We start from the raw sequence: 18968 nt of genomic DNA on the forward strand, positions 1-18968 counted from the left end.
TAATCACAAATATATTTGAGCCACAATTAATAAATCATCAACACAGAGGCTAATAATAACATGTGAATCATTCCATGATTTATAATATATGCACTTGTCACTCTCATTACTTCTATAGCCATTGTTAATCATGCAAAAATCAAAATTTTCATGCCACTATTTAGGTGTCTGCTTTAAACCATAAAAAGATTTAATTAACTTACATACTTTGTTCTCTTGGCCATGTACAACAAAATCTTTGAGTTGGTTGACACACTCTGACCCGGAATGTCCACCTAGACTCCGAATCGAGCGGTGCTAACCAACACCAGGAAGGTGACTAAGCCATAAAGTGTAGTGATGTGCAAAATGTGAGTAAATTTAAATCTAAAAGTGACTAAATGCAAGAGTGCGCATGTGAGCGAGATTGAACCCCTTTCACACTTGATGTTAGAGCGTAATCATAGTATTGTAAAAGTAGGATAATAATTATACAATCGAAGGTACTCTTCTATACCAACATTTGCCAAGAATTCTCATCGTTACAAAGGCTCTGCCATTAAAACTTGGAAGGGCAAAAAATAAGGGTGAATGGTCCTAAAAATAAAGTTTTGTAAAACCTTTTCGAAAACATAATAACCCCTCACCATAAAACAATTATAGTTTCCAAACATAGCATACTACGTATAGTATGAAAATACTTAACGTAAACAGTAATATCTCAAGAATGCAATAGTTCACAATATTTCATAAATAAAAACATAACACCCAGTAATCAAAATATCTCACCTAAACAAATATATCATATCGAGTGCTCATTAACATACGCTGAAACATGAGTTCATGCAGAGGCATTCTAACATGAACATGACTGGATGTAAAAAAATGATTTACCGTATAGTACTACAATCACGTGAAGACTGGTGCTATGCACATCACATATGAGTCCTAATTGCCTATAGCAATCTAAGACAGGACTGGCACTTACAATGGATCCAAAGTAAATGTATGATGTGATGTGAACATACACGTGAAGACTAGCCTTGGCTCAGGTGAGTACTAACACCAATGTAGCACACAATGAGCAGTTAACGTAAATATGATCGTACAATGGTAAATTGATAATTCTAGTCAACATTGTACGCATACCTGTGCATCTCGTAGGATTTAGTGTAATTTTGTAAATTCTGTCATTCTGCTAATTCTTATAAACGTTAGTCTAATCTAGGCATACATAGAAAATTCTTTATAAAATATATGTGGAAACTAAATAAATATAAATAGTCTTTAAAAGCAAAGGCCCACTCACAGATACTTGCGAGGTCGCAGTCGTTCGGACTAGGAAAGCCAAAGTCTTCGATGGTAATCATACCTAAGCATAATATGGGGACCCATTAGAAAAACTCAACTACAATGATTAAATTTGGGAAAACAGAGCGCGGATTTAGAATCAGGGCATCGAAATATCCTAAGAAGGGTCCCGAGCAAATTCCGTAAAAAGTCAATGAAAAGTCAAAGGCCAACCAAAAAGTCAACTAAGCCATCAAGGTAGTCAACTATGTTAAAACTTTGAAATTTCACTAAACAGATGCCAAAAAAGGACTCGGGGCATCGAAGTTAGCTTAGGTGGGGTCCCGATGAAACCCGAAAAATTAATGCAAGGAATATTCCAAATCTGGTTTGTTAAATGGGTTAGGTCAGACGAGTCGGATCATGGGTTGGGATCTAGTTCAGGACGGTTTGCAAATCCGGGTTTTGATTTTTTATTTATTTATTGTATCCGGGCTCCGTTTATCTTCGAATCTCCATCATTTTTCACATTCTACCTACCAAATTGAAGCTTAAAAGGAGAAGAAGAGTAATATACCAACATGAGGTCCAGCCGTGGTCAGAGTTGGCTGAGAAATAGCTCGTAAGCTGTCGGATTCTCACTGAAAAACTGGGGAAAGTTTCCCCCGAATATATATGCACCAAAACTTCAACATTTCTCTCAAATAAGGCAAGAATCTACAAAACAACGATTTAAGATGATTGACATCAATTTTTGGGTTTACCTTAGCCAAAATCATGGAGGATTCGTTGTAGAGATTATGAACAATGGTGATGGCCACTGTGTAACACAATCTTCATTTCTGGCTCAGTGTTATTCATCCAGGTTATGGTTCGTGACTGTGACCTAGGTTTGAGGCTCGTCGGAGGGAGTGACGAGTGATGATGTTCTCGGGTTCCTCGCGTTTGCACAGAGAGAGAGAGAGAGAGAGTTAAGAGAGAGATGAAAGGTGTTGAGGAAGAGAGTTAAAGCGAGGGTGAGATATAAATGAAAGACATAGAGAGAGTTTGCAAGAGTTGGGGAGGGAAACACGTGGAAGAGAGTAAGTGGTGGGTGTGGGTCTCACAACATAAAAATCTGAAAAGAAAATAATAAACTAACTTAGGCCAATTATCTAGGATAGTGAATTTTAACCATAACTCTAATTTCTATTTCACTTGCACCCACGCATTCGTAGCAACGAGTACTATACGAATATGATAAAGTAATAGATCATACATGTTGCTACACGATTGTCAACGGAAGTCAACAATCTCGCCTCTAGGGCATTTTGGTCAATTCACATTTTTAAAATTATAAAAATCGTAAAATTAGGGATGGGCTATTACAATCTACCCCCGTTAAGAAAATTTTGTCCCCAAAATTTGAAATAACTTGCTATGCATAAAAATAGTGACAAGGTAGGTAGGAAAATATATGTAAAGAAGATGTCAAGTTAGAGCGGTTGCATAAAAGAGAATGTCACTGTTCATGATCGAATTGCAATGATACATCTTTCATTCTTCAAAACTTAAACTTTCCTTCTCCTTCAGTACAATACTATAATATAATACCTTTATAAAAACATAAAGTTAAAAAAAACAAAAAAAAAAAATATATATATATATATATATATATAATAACATAATGTAAAAGTATATATACGATAACGTAAAGTTAAAAATAATTATATTGAAATTAAAACTAAACATAAAAAAAAAAAAAAAGAATTCACCTATGTATTCGTATCGTCACATGCTCCGAGAATATGTGTGTAGTATCTTTGGGTCAAGCCCAAGCGATATATAAAAATACTAATGTAGATGGGCCTACTTGCCCACTTCCTTAAAGAACCCAATGAATAAGCTATCGATATTACAGTCTGTAGCGCACAATACCGACAACTCTGATGTGATAAATAATAGCACTCAAATTAAACCCTCTTATTGACAATTGTAGTAAAGATGTAAGTAGGGATCGTTCTAGGCCGGGGATTAGGAGGGATTGCTAATCTAATAAAAACTGACTCAAAGATACAAAAATATACTTAAAAACACTTAAACAAACTCAAAGACTCTTAACTAAACTTATATGACTCAAAACAAACTCAAAAGACTCAAAACAACACAAAACAATCAAATAGATTCAAACTAGACTCTAGGACTTAATTTGGACGAAAATAGAATTGGTTTTGACTCAAAACACTTAAAAACACAAATTGGACAGATTCTAGCTATTTAGACACAAAAAAGTAAAGTGGATTGGGTTTTTGACAAATTTAAAGTAAAAAGAAGTAACTTAAAGACTTAGACAAAGTTTGGACGAATTTGGGGAAAAACTATGGATGATTAGCTAGCTAGAGGATTCTTTTCCACACATAATACATTCGAATACAAATTGATTTCTAGTTGCTTTCTCAATAAACCATGAACCTCAACACCCCAGATTAACCGTGACATCACTAATTAACCCTCAGATTCTCCTTTAGTTATTGGATTGGATGACATCATTTGACAACCCAAAGCATTTTTCAAAAGTTCCCTACATGACATCATAATAGAGATACAATCGAAGATCATTACGTTCTATGAAAATCATAAGTATTGACAAAGCATTCGTAACTTTGACATCATGATACTCATGCTAGGAATTTAACTTAACATAATTGTGAAAGCAATCTTAACTACTTGTGAATATAAGTTTGTAATGATTATGTGAAACTCCCTTATATTCTAGCACCAAAGTCAAGCATGCAAATTAAGTGTGCACCCTTAATCAACAAACAAGAATAAGTTCTCAATCAAACGGTTAAGTAAATTGCATTCACAATTTATGAAATCACAACTGGAATTAATCAATTCATAGTACAAATATAATCATAGTTTCAAAGTCTCCTCTAGCCAAAACAAAATTAGTTCCTCATGTTCACAATCAAACAAAGAAAACTTAAATTAAACATTGAAAACAAAGATTGAATACACCTAGAAACGCTCCAACAATCCAAGCTTGAATGGCCAAAACGTCCAAGGCTTCTCCTCTCTTCTTTCTCCTTCTTTGCTGCGGTACAAGGGTGTTTGGGTATGAATTATGGTGATGGATGGATAGGTTGGATAGTGGTAGGGGGTGGATGATGGCTGAATGAATGGAGAGTGATGATTTCTGAGTATGGATGTCTAGAATCTCTAATATGTGTGGCAGATTGTGTATATATAAAGACAGAAAGGTTAAGGCATTAATTAATTAATTTGGGAAGGTTTTAAGACTCCAAATCCTCCAAGAAAAGGGTAACGAATCAGAATCCTAAGAGAGAAAAGGAAGGGAAGTTGCGGCATGGACAGAAAATAGGAAATAAGAAAGGGAAATGTGGTTCATTGCATGGCAAGGAAGGGAAAAAGGAAAGGGAAGTGCGGCAACCTTCTTTGGCTAGGATTAATGCTTCTAAAACTTATATTTAAGTGTCCCAAATCAATTAGGAACCCTCCTTGCAGTTGAGAATTAAGTAGGAAAAGATTAGGATTGACTAAGTCAAAACAAGTTTGACTCATGTTTCCTTCTTTGTGATTGATTCCTTTTCTTCCAAGTCTTGAATTAATGTCTTCCATCTCCTTAGCAGATTCCTAGCCTCCTTTGGACTTCAATTTCGTCCATCCATCTTGCCCCAAGCATATGCTATCCAATCCAAGCCCAAAACTACTCCAAAATGCACCAAAATGCACTTTCTTGCCACTTTAGTCAATTGGACCTACAAACACACGAAAATAGCTTAAAATACTAAAATAACTAGAAACTAACTCACTAAATGCAAGGAATTAAACTAACAAAGTCACTTAAATATGGTCCTATCAAACTCAATGTTGTCTCGATAAGCAAGTAATAAATTTATGAGTGTGCAATATTACCATCTTGCTCCTAATTGGGAAATACACATAAATCGTTTGACAAATGCCTCAATCATGCTCATGTATTACTCTCTCAGAGACATCGTCGAAAGTACATAATTTCCTACATCGTAATCTTGACCTCTCGAATACTTGTTTGCAATACTCTTATGTCTATCATGTACTATCCGTAGAATTCCTTATACAACATCTCAAATTGTACCATAGCCATACTGAAATAATAACCGCCATTGTACGCAACTCTAACAGAGATAGGTATTTGTTATAACCATGCTAAAACTGCAGGACAGAGAAACATAACATGTCCACTAAGGTTTGGATAGTTCATTCAAACTAGCCATTAGTTTAAGGGTGAAATGTGGTATTGGACAACAACTTAGTGCATATGGCCTTTAAGAAGGCTGCCTAAGACTTAAAATTGAAACGCGCATCATGATGAGATACAATAGTGACATACATACTATGTAACCGAACAATGTGGTTCACAATGCCTCATGAGCAGATTCATTATGAATTTCCTTCAGAGTTAGCTAAAAATTACATTGCGATTGCTAAAAGAACACTAAAGAATTTGAGAGTCAAAACAAGTCCATCAAATCTAGAATACAAGGTAATTGGATTAAATGCATAACATCTCGTTATAACGGTAGCTTCTAAGATATTCAATCCCTAATGGTAAAGATTTGTTCAACAGAGTATTTGTGGGGTGATTGAGAAGTTGATGGTCACAACTAAATTTTCAATGTCAGTAGTTCTTCTAGACAATCTATCTGCCTCAGAAATAATATGAAGTGCAGTAGGGCAGACATGTACCCAAGGTTGACTGGAATGCCTTCCAATACCAAAGGTGAAGCATTGTTCGAGTAGATACTGATCGAAATTGCTAGAAAATCTGATAAAATCAAGATTGAGTAATTTCACTAAGTGGTAAAAAATGTAGTCCCTCTAGACCAATGGAAAGTGAGCTGACTTGTCAAGTTGATTGATAATCACCGAAACATCATCATAATCTTCACATGTACAAGATACCTCATACCGGGAATCTATGGTGATATTTCCACATCTCCATTCGGATACAAGAAGTGATTATAACCACTCAAATGATTTCTTGATGATTTATAAGTAACGTCATATCAAAACTCATGAATTGCAACTGAAATGGAAAAGAACAGGCTAAGAGTATTCAAGAGTACATGTATCGTTTTGCTACAGTCATCAGTAATTACGTTTTCACAACCAAGGTAATACATGTTGTTATTGTCTAAAATTTAGGTCATTTTAAATGAAGATGTATTTGAGAAGTTTGTGTGGTTGGCAAAGATTTTGGACACATTTCTCCACAGATAAGTGTCATCGGATTTTCAAGTAAAGAAAGTAATCATTGACTCTTGGTCTGAAGTAAGGTAATTCACTACATGTAGTTTCAACCGTAAGGAGACATAAGCAATAATTTGTCATGTTACATTGGTACACAGCCAAATCATTCAGTGAAACATTACTGGAGATTTCGAAATTATCAATGTCATCAAAAAGTGTAAAACAAATGTCAAGTGAGACAATACTTCATTTATCAGAAACTTTATTCACATTTAACGTCTAAAACTAAACTAATTTTCTTCAGTCGACTTGTGAGGAGAAATGCTATAGCTGAAAAATCATTAATAAACCGCCAATAATAATCGTTACAACCAATGATATTTCGTATTTCACAACACCTTGTGAGGATTTCAACTTTCTTCCACTACAACCTTTTGGGGCAAATGATAAGGATCTCGTTTGCTAAGATCACGTCTCCCAAGAAAAGTACCTGATTTAAACAAAGCTACATTTGAGGAATATGGTATAAAGCTGACTGTCAATGTTTAGAGAATTTGATCTCGTTGTTGAAGTAGGTGAGAAAATCGTCGGTAAGTCTACTAACAATTTGTCAGGCTATGGAAGAAAACTCAGTCTCTAAAAGTTGGTCGAAGAGACCATCAACTCGAAGTAAGGGTTAACGGTTTTTAATTGTCGACTGATTGAGTTGCTCAAATCTAGGTACGATCCTAAGGTTCGGTCTTTAGCCTTCGCGGATTGGTTTAAGGTTCCCTAGGTTTAAGGTTCAGTCTTTAGCCTTTGCGGATAGGCTTTTACAACTAAGTTCTCTCAATGATGTAAGAGTAGAACGATAAAATACAAGAAAATCGATGTTGTACGAGAAAGTGGATCGATGGTGTACACCACATCCTGCTTAGATGGTATCTCGGTAAATCTTAAGAAATGACACCAGAGATAATTGTTCGCAAAATGTACCATACTATTTCGTTTCTCTACGACACGTGCTAATAGGCCGTCACAACTTTCTAAATACTCATTTCACTGATACAGTGGGAAATTAACTCGTTCTTCAATTCTAATGTTTTTTGGTAGATATGACCACAAGGATGAATGGTCAAGAATGTTTGGGTTACCTAAATAGGTAATATGATTAAAACAACTACAAGTTTACTGTCTTCTTACAAGCTTACTCCTAAGTTTCCACATTTCTAATTTCTTCGACCCAGGTTGTCATTGTTAATCAATCTAACAGTCGCGTCGCTAATTAACGCATTTGTGATATTTTGATATTGTTCGTTACCCTGAAACCGTGAACTGGCGTTATGGCATAAAGGTATCACTCCCAAATACTAGTATATGTCCAGTATCAGAAATCATACCGCCTCAATATTGGTTGATAGTTCCTGGATATCGAATAATATCATTAATCAGTAGCACCATCGTAGGCTGGTTACAGGTTAGAGCCCGTTCTGATGGATAGTTTCGGTTGATTGATAAGAAACTGATCCAATGAGTTGGTTTCATTGATTCTAAGGGAAATTAATTACTGCTAGCTGAAGGTACAACTCTTTGTACTCACATGCCTATGCCCATCGTAATGATGAGTACATCAACGAAAGAAATTCTTGAAATAAGTGCTAGTTAAAGTGTCCTAGGGTTGAAAAAGGAATTTGCTAATAGCCTACTTCGGAATGGACTTTAATAGAAATTGATCTTCCTCCTGAAGATCTGGAATTATAATTAGTGCGTTTGAGAAGATTAGTGCTATCGGGGATCAAAAGTGATTGTCCCTCAAATGTTCTTCCATTGAGTACTACCATTTTAGCTCTAGATTGTCGTTCAAGATATTTCTAGAGATTTCGACGAAAAGTAAAAATTCGTAGGGATTCTGATAGATGGTATACTAACAGATACTGCCAAGGAATCAAAACTATTTATGGTTTCCTAACTCAAAAAGGTTGGTAATGATAACGAGATAATAGTAGTGAGATTGATGGGTAAATCACCAGTAATACACAACTACCGATACATTAGCCCGGCTTCAAGGCCATCAACTTTTTTCCAACCTAAATCTTTCCTTGGCAGGAAATTCTTCACTTAAAATCTAAAGGCATTCACCAATATGATCTTTTAAAATGTTGATAAGTCGCCTAAACTACCCAAAACTTAGGAAAATCTAACAACAAGGTGGCAAGATTTACAAATTAAGTTCAAGAACCAAGGATGTGTACATCACATTTGTGATGAATGCAATACTGCCCAAACTTACGCTCTGATACCAAATTGACACACCCTAACCCGGATTGTCCCCCTGGACTCTAAACCGAGCCGTGCTGGCCAACACTAGGAAGGTGACGAAGCCATAAAGTGTAGTGATGTGGAACATGTGAGTAGATTTAAACCTAAAAATGACTAAATGCAAGAGTGCACATGTGAGCGGGATTGAATCCTTTTCACACATGATGTCAGAGAATAAGCATAGTACAATAAAAGTAAGATAATGATTATACCATCAAAGGTACTCTTCTATACCAACATTTTCCAAGAATCTTCATCATCACAAAGGGTCTGTCATTAACACCTGGAGGGGTGAAAAATAAGGGTGAGTGGGCCTAAAATTTAAATTTTGTAAAACCTTTTCGAAAACATAATAATCCCTCGCTATAAAACAAGTATAGTTTCCAAACATAGCATCTACGTATAGTATGAAAATACTTACCGTAAACAGTAATATCTCGACAATACAATACTTCACAATATTTTGTAAATAAACACATATCATCCGGTAATCTTATTATCTCACATAAACGAATATATCATATCGAGTGCTCATCCATAGGACTAGGTGTAAAAAAAGATTTACGTTATAGTTCCACAATCATGTGAAGATTGTCGATATGCGCACCACATACGAGTCTTAATTGCCTATAGCAATCGAGGACATGATTGGCACCTACAATGGATCCAAAGTGAGCATACGATGCGATGTGAACATACACATGAAGACTGGCCCTGGCCCAGGCGAGTACTAACACCAATGTAGCACACGATGAGAAAATAACATAAATATAATCATACAATTGTAAATCAATAGTTCAAGTCAACATAGTATGCATACATGTGCATCCAGTAGGATTTAGCATAATTTCATAAATTCCGTCATTCCGCTAATTCTAATAAATGTAGTCTAATCTAGGCATATGTAGAAAATTCTTCATAAAATATATGTGGAAACTAAATAAATATATGTAATATTTAAAAGCGAAAACCCATTCATAGATACTTGCAAGGTTGTAATCATTCGGACTAGGAAAGTCAGAGTCTCTGATAGTAATCGCGCCTAAGCATAATATTAGGACCCATTAGTAAAACTAAACTAAATCGATTAAATTTGGGAAAAAAGAACACGAATTTGGAATCAGGGTGTCGAAATACCTTAAGAAGGGTCCCGAGCAAATTCTGTAAAAAGCCAATGAAAAGTCAAAGGTCAACCAAAATATCAACTAAGCTGATGAGGCTGTAAACTATGTTAAACCTTAGATATTTCACTAAATGGATGCAAAAAAGGGACTTGGGCATCGAAATTAGCCTAGGAAGGGTCCCAACGAAACTCGAAAAATCAACACAAGGAATATTTTAGGAATATTCCAAATCCGATTTTTTAGACGAGTCAGGTCGGATGGATCAGATCCTGGGATGGCATTTGGTTCGAGTCGATTTGCGAATCTAAGTTTGGATTTTTTTTTTTTTGTATCGGGTTGGGTCGACCCGGTCCAGTTAAGGGTCCAGTCATCGGTTTCTGGGGATTTTGGCCAAGAAACTTCCCGGGCACTGTTTAGCTTTGAATCTCCACCATTTTTCACATTCTACCTACCAAATTAAAGCTTAAGATGAGAGGAAGAGAAATATACCAACATGAGGTTCTGTCGTGATCGGAGTTTCCCCTGAATTGATCTGCACCAAAACTTCAACATTTCTCTCATATAAGGCAAGAATCATATACAAAACTGTGAATGAAGATGATTGATGCCAATTTCTAGGTTTAACTTAGTTGGAATCATGGAGGATTCGTTAAAGAGATTATGATAGTGGTAATGGCCATTACTCAATGCAATCTTCATTTCTGGCTCGGTGCTATTCATCCAGGTGATGGTTCCTGACTGTGATCTGGGTTGTGAGGCTCAACGAAGGGAGTGGCGAGTGATGATGTTCTTGAGTTCCTTGTGTTTGTAAAGAGAGAGGGAGTTAAGAAAGAGATGAGAGGTGTTGAGGAAGAGAGTTAGAGTGAGGGAGAGATAGAAGTGATAGACAAAGAGAGAGTTTGATAGAGTTGGGAAGGGAGACATACGGTAAAGAGTGAGTGGTGGGTGTGGGTCCCATAACATAAAAATATGAAAAGAAAATAATAAAATAACGTAGGCCAATTAACTAGGATAGTGAATTGACTAAAATGTCCTTCAGTTTCGTAATTTCATAAAATTTAAACCGTAACTCCGATTCCTATTCCGCTTGCGCCCACGCGTTCATAACAATGAGTACTACACAAGTACGATAAAATAATGGATCATACATGACGATCAACGGGAGTCAACAATCTCGCCTCTAGGGTGTTTTGGTCAATTCACACCTTTAAAATTATAGAAACCATAAAATTAGGGACGGGTTATTACATTGGTCCATATAGATTTCTTCATCTAAATCTCCATTCAAAAAATCTATTTCCCATCCATTTGGTAATAATCAAATCATGAATAGAAACAACAACAATTATAATCTAATGGATGTTACTCTAGTAACTGGACAAAAAATATCAAAGAAATCTAGATCAGTTTTTTGTTTAACGCCCTTTGGAACAAGTTTGGCTTTTAAATTTATCTATACTTCCATTTGGTATGAGTTTCTTTCTAAACAACAACAATTATAATCTAATGGATGTTACTCTAGTGGTAAATATACCAATTTTCATGTGTTATTAGAAATTAATGATTCTATTTTATCATTAACAGCTTCTTTCTAAAAAATAGTATCAGGTGAGGATAAAACATCTTTCAAAGTAAGTGAATTTTCCTCAACATTATAAACAAAATAATCTAGGCCAAAATCTTTTTAAATTCGAGCTCTTTTACCTGTCTTTGGTTCAATCTCAATATTTTCTTCATCCAGAAAATTACGAGTAGAAGAGAAGGGGGTTCTTATGACTTATTTTGTTGACCCCCACTATTTTTAGATTTAAAGGAAATTTTTCTTCATGAAAGATAACATCACCTGATTCTATAATAACATAATTTTCAATATCAAGAAATCTATAAGTTGTACTATTTAGCAATGGAGGAGGCAGTAACAAGGCTAGGGTGGGCTCTAGCATAGGGAGAGTTTTAGTTGTTTAAGGTTAAAAATACTGATAATTTAGACCAATTTATTATTTTTAATTGTTATAACCCACCCAATAAGTAAAAGTTCTGAAAAATAGGACTACTTTTAGAAAAAGTAAAAATTAATAAATATTAAATAAATTATTTGTTTTAATCAATATCAAAATTTATTATTATTATATTTCAAATCGTACACACTGACACACACGTCCCAATAAATCTTTTTATTTGATTAGTTTCTAGGGAGTAGTCATCCGGTTTTAAAGAGTAGATTTAACATTTTATTATTTTAGGTCTCCTAGGAGTAGTTTATTATTATTTTTTCGATTTTTGGGGTACAACGGTGACCCTTTTTCTGTGACATCCCGTCCCGGGATTATTAAACGCACGTGTGAATTTACCTTTTTGCCCTTAGTCGTTTTTTTTGTCACGTTGTGGGTTGTTTTGGTGTGGGGTGGCATGTGTTGGACCACACACACACTCCCACAGACAGACACTGTCTCTCTCTCTCTCTCCTTCTGTCTTCTCTCTGTCTCTCCCGTGCTCTCTTCCTCCCTTCTCCTTAGAAACAGTACGGACAACACACTAAGGCACCCAAATCTTAGTAGATCGAGGAAACCAAAGACACTATTCAACTCGTAAGGTCGAGGCGAGCTCAACCATACCATTTTCAGGTGAGGAATATTTCGTTTTCACGTCGATTCAACGATGGCCGAATTGAGTACTGTTCATGCAAGTTTTATACATTGTGTTTTTGGACTTTTTAAGCTTGTAGTTGTATTAGGGAGACCTCAAGGAGCTTGGGAATACTTCGTTGGGCGGATTTGGACGTCGGGAAAGCTTAGTTTCAAAGTTGGCCGAACTTGGATCGTTGTTGCAGGTGAGATTCTTTGATTTTTAGGCCTTAAGAGTAGTCTAACGTGATTCTACTAGTCCTAAGCTTCATTTTGGTATAAAGAACGTGAAAAATGGTTGAAAAACGAGTGAGAAAACAAAGTTTGAAAAATTTCCAGTTTTCCGGCGACGGCGGCGGCGCCGGCGACGGCGGCGGCGCCGGCGACGGCGCAGACGGCGGCGGCTCGCCGGAGAAGACAGGGGAATATTCCGTTAAGGCTAACGGAATATTCCTAACAGAAGCTAACGGCGTCAGTCAAGGTTAACGGAATATTCCAGGGAATATTCCTGACGGCGTCACCTGACGCCGTCAGTGTGCAGGTCACGTGGCCGCGCGTGGGGGGGCGTGGACCCGTGCCTGTGCTGGCGCGTGGGGGCGCGTGAGGTGTCCAAAAATTATTTTAAAAATATGGTTGTGATCGTGAGGTTGTGTAGATCACGTTGGTATATTCATTTGTCCATTTTGAGCAATGTATGAGAAGTTATTACGAGAAACGGGTTATGTGCTTTAAAGTTAACGTTTTTATAGTTGTTTCGCATCTAGGTGACACGTACCCAGAGGACGAGCGTGCACAGGCGAGACAGGGGGGCTACGACCCTTCTACATACCAGTGAGTGGGCTTTTGTTTTCCGTATCTACCTATATACATTTATATTCCCAGAAATTGATTTAAAAAGGGTTAATTGCCTTATGCCATGTACTTTATTATTTATCGTTTATGCATCGTTGCATGCATCATTCGTGGCATACATATACATATGCATATGTCATATATATTTATGTGTGGGTGCTGTGGAGGCATAGGTAAGTGCCAGGTAAGCGTTAATTAACGATTGCATTACATAGTGTTTAGAGATGCTTAGAGAGCTCATAACCTGCACCCCCGGTGTTAGTGCTCCCGCCCAGAGTAGGGCACAGTCCTTCACGTGTTGTTCACCTCCCGCACCATACGCTCAGCTTGGATCCAAGTTAGGTGCATAGGCCTGTCGTACAGACCACAGTAGGTGGTTCCGACTCGTAGGTGACCCGCGATTATTCGCACAGCCTTCACGTGATCGTAGCACTAGAGCGTTTATATGTATTACACCCAGGCCTGTCGTACAGACCACTATAGGTGGTTCCGACTCGTGGGTAGGTTTAGTGATTGAGATTGAGATTTGGGCTCTAGATTTAGCCGTACAGGTCACTTAGGGGACTCCGGCTACCAGTGATACGTGATTGATGTGATTTATGCCTGAGCACTTGCATATCATTATGAAGCTTTAAGATTGGCATACCCTTGAGCATGATTGGCATATTTATACATACGTACATATGTTATTTATCTGGGAAGTATACAGGTTTTACGGTGAGGGGTTAGTTTGTGTTTTGCTAAATGGTTTTCAAAGAGCTTTGTTTTTGCCCACTCACGCTTTTGTTTTGCGCCCCTCCAGGTTCTAGTTGCTTAGCCGTTGCGGTGGTTTCCCTTGCGAGCTTTTCGGCGTTCTGACAGACACTCCACATTGTAGGGTCGCCTTCGGGCGTACTACTGTTGTTGTTTTATTTGGACTGCTGTTGACCTGCTCTGAATTTGTATCGCACTAACTAGCACTTATTCTAGTACTAGTATTCCAGTTTTTAATTATTCGTACTTTTATTTTACTACTCTATTAGCTTCCGCACGTGCACATGGCTACGTCGCCTTTGGGTGACGGCCAGCACGCCCCTATCTCGGTCGGGGTGTGTCAGTTTGGTATCAGAGCCTAGGTTTGGCAGTCCTGTGTCCTTGTGAGTATTCTAATAATTTTGGTGTCTTCTGTCAGAACTATGCCGCCTCGTCGGGAACCCCGTCGCTCTTCTGAGCCTACGTTCCCCGATATTACTCAATTGGGGGAAGCTTTTGCTACAGCCCTTCAGGCAGTGATGCGCCCTCCCCAGAGGACTCCTCTGGAAACTATGTACAATCTGAAGTTGGATAAGTTTAAGGGCAGTGAGGGACCCGAGAACGCAGAGCGCTGGCTAGAACACATAGAGAAGACTTTTCGTGTGCTACATAATCAAGGGAACTTGCCTATGGAGAGATGGGTTGAGACGACTGCTTGGTTTCTTGATACGGAGTCGGCAGCTTGGTGGGAGCAGGAGCTTCGTAGGTTGACTCCGGATCAGAGGGTCGAGTGGAATGTTTTTACGAGGTTGTTTAGGAGAAGGTATGTGCCCCCTGAGTATATTGACCGTAAGAAACAGGAGTTTTCCGAACTGAAACAGCGGAAGATGTCAGCGAATGAGTACTACCGTAAGTTTACGGACTTGTCCCGTTACCACCCTGATGTCGCTGGTAATCCGGCGGAGATGCTCCGTCTTTTCCGTTTGGGCACTAGGAAGAAGTGGCGTTCTATGGCGTCTACAGTCCACAGCGAGACTTATCGGGACTTCTATGAGATACTGCTGAGGATCGAGGATTCGGAGAATATGTCGAGCGATACTGATGAAGAGAAGGACGGCAACCAGAAGAAAGATGACAAAGGTAAAGGTCAAGCATCGCTTGGGCCCCGTCAGACTCAGAACTTCAAGAGAGGTGGAGCTAGTTCTAGTTCTTCGAGTGGTGGCTTCAGTGCCACTGGGCAGAGTCGTGGAGGTAGATTTTCTGGTGGCGCTAGAGGCCAGAGGCAGGGCGATGGTGGGCGAGGCAGAGCCCCAGTTTGTCGTAGGTGTAACAACCGGCATTTCGGTGAGTGTAGACGTGGTAGCAACGGTTGCTTCACATGTGGACAGGTGGGACATAGAGCGGCACATTGTCCCCAGGGCCAGCAGCAGCAGAAACCACAGCAGACCTTTATGCCACCACCTGCACCACTCCAGCAGATCCAGGGTCCTAGTGGTTACGGACAGGCAGGTCGAGGTGGTGCCTACCACTACCAGGGTGATGCTGTACCCTATGCCTCGGGACAGTATCAGTATCCCCAGGATCCCTACTCCCAGGGTAGTTACCCTCAGTATTCGGGCGGCTATATGCCGTATCCTCCAGCTTCAGCCGGCGGTTCTTAATGGTATCAAGGAGGACAGTTTCAGACAGGAGAGATTGCTACCAGTAGTGCAGGGTCTTCGAGACAGACCGGTCAGCCCAGTCAGGGGCGTGGTACGCAGAGTCGTGGTGCTCAGGCGAGCAGAGGTCGTGGCGGACGGCAGCAGGGCCAGGGGCGTATACACAACATTTCTTTGCAGGATGCTCAGAACAACCCGGATCTGATTATGGGTACGTTAAATATTCTTGGTTATTTTGCTAGAGTCTTGATTGATTGTGGAGCTACACATTCTGTGATTTCTCATACATTTGCTCAAGTGACGCAACCTCGCCCCACACCCCTAGGGTATAATTTAGAGTTCGCTATGCCTAGAGGGGAGAGATGTATTGTGGATCGTGTGTACCCAGGTTGTCCGGTGATAGTTGAGGGCGTGGTTATGCCCGCTGATCTTATCCCGTTAAATATTGTGGATTTTGATGTGATTTTGGGCGCGGATTGGTTGCACCCCAATCGTGCCAATATTGATTGTTACGGGAAGATAGTTACATTTCGTCGTCCTGGACTACCCGTGGTTACCTTTGTTGGTGAGCAGAGTGGGGTGAGGCATGGTGTTATTTCGGCGCTACGAGCGAAAAAGTTGTTGACTAAGGGTTGTCAGGGGTACTTAGCCCATGTAGTGTTGGATGAGGCTCCTCCTTGTAATGTTGAGGACGTGAGGGTCGTCCGACATTTTCCAGATATTTTCCCCGAGGATTTGCCTGGGTTACCACCAGATCGAGATTTGGAGTTCACTATCGAGTTGCTTCCAGGTACTAATCCTATTTCGTTGACTCCTTACCGTATGGCACCTGCTGAATTAAGGGAATTGAAAGTGCAACTGCAAGAATTAGTGGATAAAGGATTCATTCAGCCTAGTACTTCACCTTGGGGCGCTCCAGTGTTATTCGTAAGGAAGAAGGATGGAACTTTGAGGCTGTGCATCGACTACAGGCAACTCAATCGGGTGACGATTAAAAACCGTTATCCCTTGCCTCGTATCGATGATTTGTTTGATCAGCTGAGAGGTGCTTGCGTGTTCTCTAAGATAGACTTGAGGTCTGGTTACTATCAGCTGAAGATCAGTAGGGATGATGTCCCTAAGACGGCGTTCAGGACTCGTTACGGTCATTACGAGTTTCTGGTTATGCCATTTGGGTTGACAAATGCACCAGCCGCCTTCATGGATTTAATGAACCGGGTTTTCCAGCCTTACTTGGATAGGTTCGTGATTGTTTTTATCGATGATATTCTGGTGTATTCTAAGTCGAAGGCGGAGCATGTTCGACATCTTACTTTGGTGTTAAAGAGGTTGAGGGAACACCAACTATATGCTAAGTTTAGCAAGTGCCAGTTCTGGTTAGACCAAGTTGCGTTCTTGGGGCACGTCATTTCTGCTCAGGGTATTTTGGTTGACCCTCAGAAAGTTGCAGCGGTAGAGAGTTGGGAGCAGCCGCGAACCGTCACCGAGGTGAGAAGTTTCCTTGGATTGGCGGGGTATTATCGGAGATTCGTTAAGGATTTTTCGGTGATTGCCTTACCACTGACAAGGTTAACAAGGAAGGATGTTAAATTTGAGTGGGATGATAGGTGTGAACAGAGTTTCCAACAGTTGAAGCATTGTCTCACTCATGCACCTGTTTTGGCACTCCCAGACGATAGCGGTGATTTCGAGGTTTATAGCGATGCTTCCTTGAATGGTTTGGGATGTGTATTGATGCAGCAGGGTAGGGTGATTGCTTATGCTTCGCGGCAGTTGAAACCTCATGAGATGAATTACCCTACACATGATTTGGAGTTGGCTGCTATCATTTTTGCGTTGAAGTTGTGGAGACACTATCTTTACGGAGAAAAGTGCAGGATCTTTACAGATCACAAGAGTCTCCAGTATCTCTTTACTCAGAAGGAACTTAATCTTCGTCAGCGGAGGTGGTTGGAGTTGCTCAGCGATTACGATTGCACGATTGATTATCATCCTGGTCGTGCGAACGTAGTGGCTGATGCGCTTAGTAGGAAGTCACAGGGCCGCATGAATGCGTTGTACGCTAGTCGTGTCTCCCTTTTGGCTGACTTACGTGCCACGGGAGTGAGGTTAGAAGCTGAAGATCGAGAAGTGGCGTTACTTGCTAATTTCCAAGTTAGGCCAATTCTTATTGATCGGGTACTTGAAGTTCAGGTAGCTGATCAAGAGACTCAAGAACTAATTCAAGCTCGAGAACAAGGAAGGAGGCGAGACCTCAGAGTTCGAGATTCGGATGGCATGTTGATGCTAGATGGTAGAATGTTCGTGCCTAAGAGCGTGGAGTTGAAGAAAGAAATTCTCGATGAAGCACATATCTCGGCTTACGCCATGCATCCAGGAGCTACGAAAATGTATCATACCATTCGACCATTTTATTATTGGCCGGGTATGAAGAGGGAGATAGCCGAGTATGTGAGCAGTTGTGCTGTTTGTCAGCAAGTTAAAGCAGAAAGGAAGAAGCCGTTTGGGTTGTTGCAGCCGCTTCCAGTTCCCGAGTGGAAATGGGAAAATATCACCATGGATTTTGTGTACAAGTTGCCGCGTACACATAATGGCTTTGACGGCATTTGGGTGATCGTTGATCGACTCACTAAGTCGGCTCATTTTATTCCAGTGAGAGAGAAGTATTCTCTGAGCCGTTTAGCGGAGTTGTTCATTTCGAAGGTTGTGAAGTACCACGGTGTCCCAGTGAGTATTGTCTCGGATCGCGATCCACGATTCACATCGAAGTTTTGGGTAGCTTTCCAGGAAGCCTTGGGCACGAGATTACTTTATAGTACGGCATATCATCCACAGACCGACGGGCAGTCAGAGAGAACTATTCAGACCTTAGAGGATATGCTGCGAGCTTCGGTGTTGCAGTTTGGTGACGCTTGGCACCAGCGGTTAGATTTGATGGAATTTGCCTATAATAATAGTTTTCATTCAAGTATTGGCATGGCACCATTTGAGGCTTTGTATGGTAGAGCTTGTCGCACACCGTTGTGTTGGTCAGAAGTCGGAGAAAGGGTCTTAGTAGGTCCGGAGATTGTTGAGGAGACTACCCAGAATGTCCAGGTAATCAAGACTAATTTGAAAGCGGCACAGGACAGACAAAAGAGTTTAGCGGATCGGCATGCTACAGACAGGGTGTACGA

The sequence above is a fragment of a genome, unplaced genomic scaffold, assembly GCF_019419815.1.
Source record: "Pyrus x bretschneideri cultivar Hongxiangsu unplaced genomic scaffold, Pyrus_bretschneideri_v1 Contig123, whole genome shotgun sequence".
NCBI classification, from domain to species: Eukaryota; Viridiplantae; Streptophyta; class Magnoliopsida; order Rosales; family Rosaceae; genus Pyrus; species Pyrus x bretschneideri.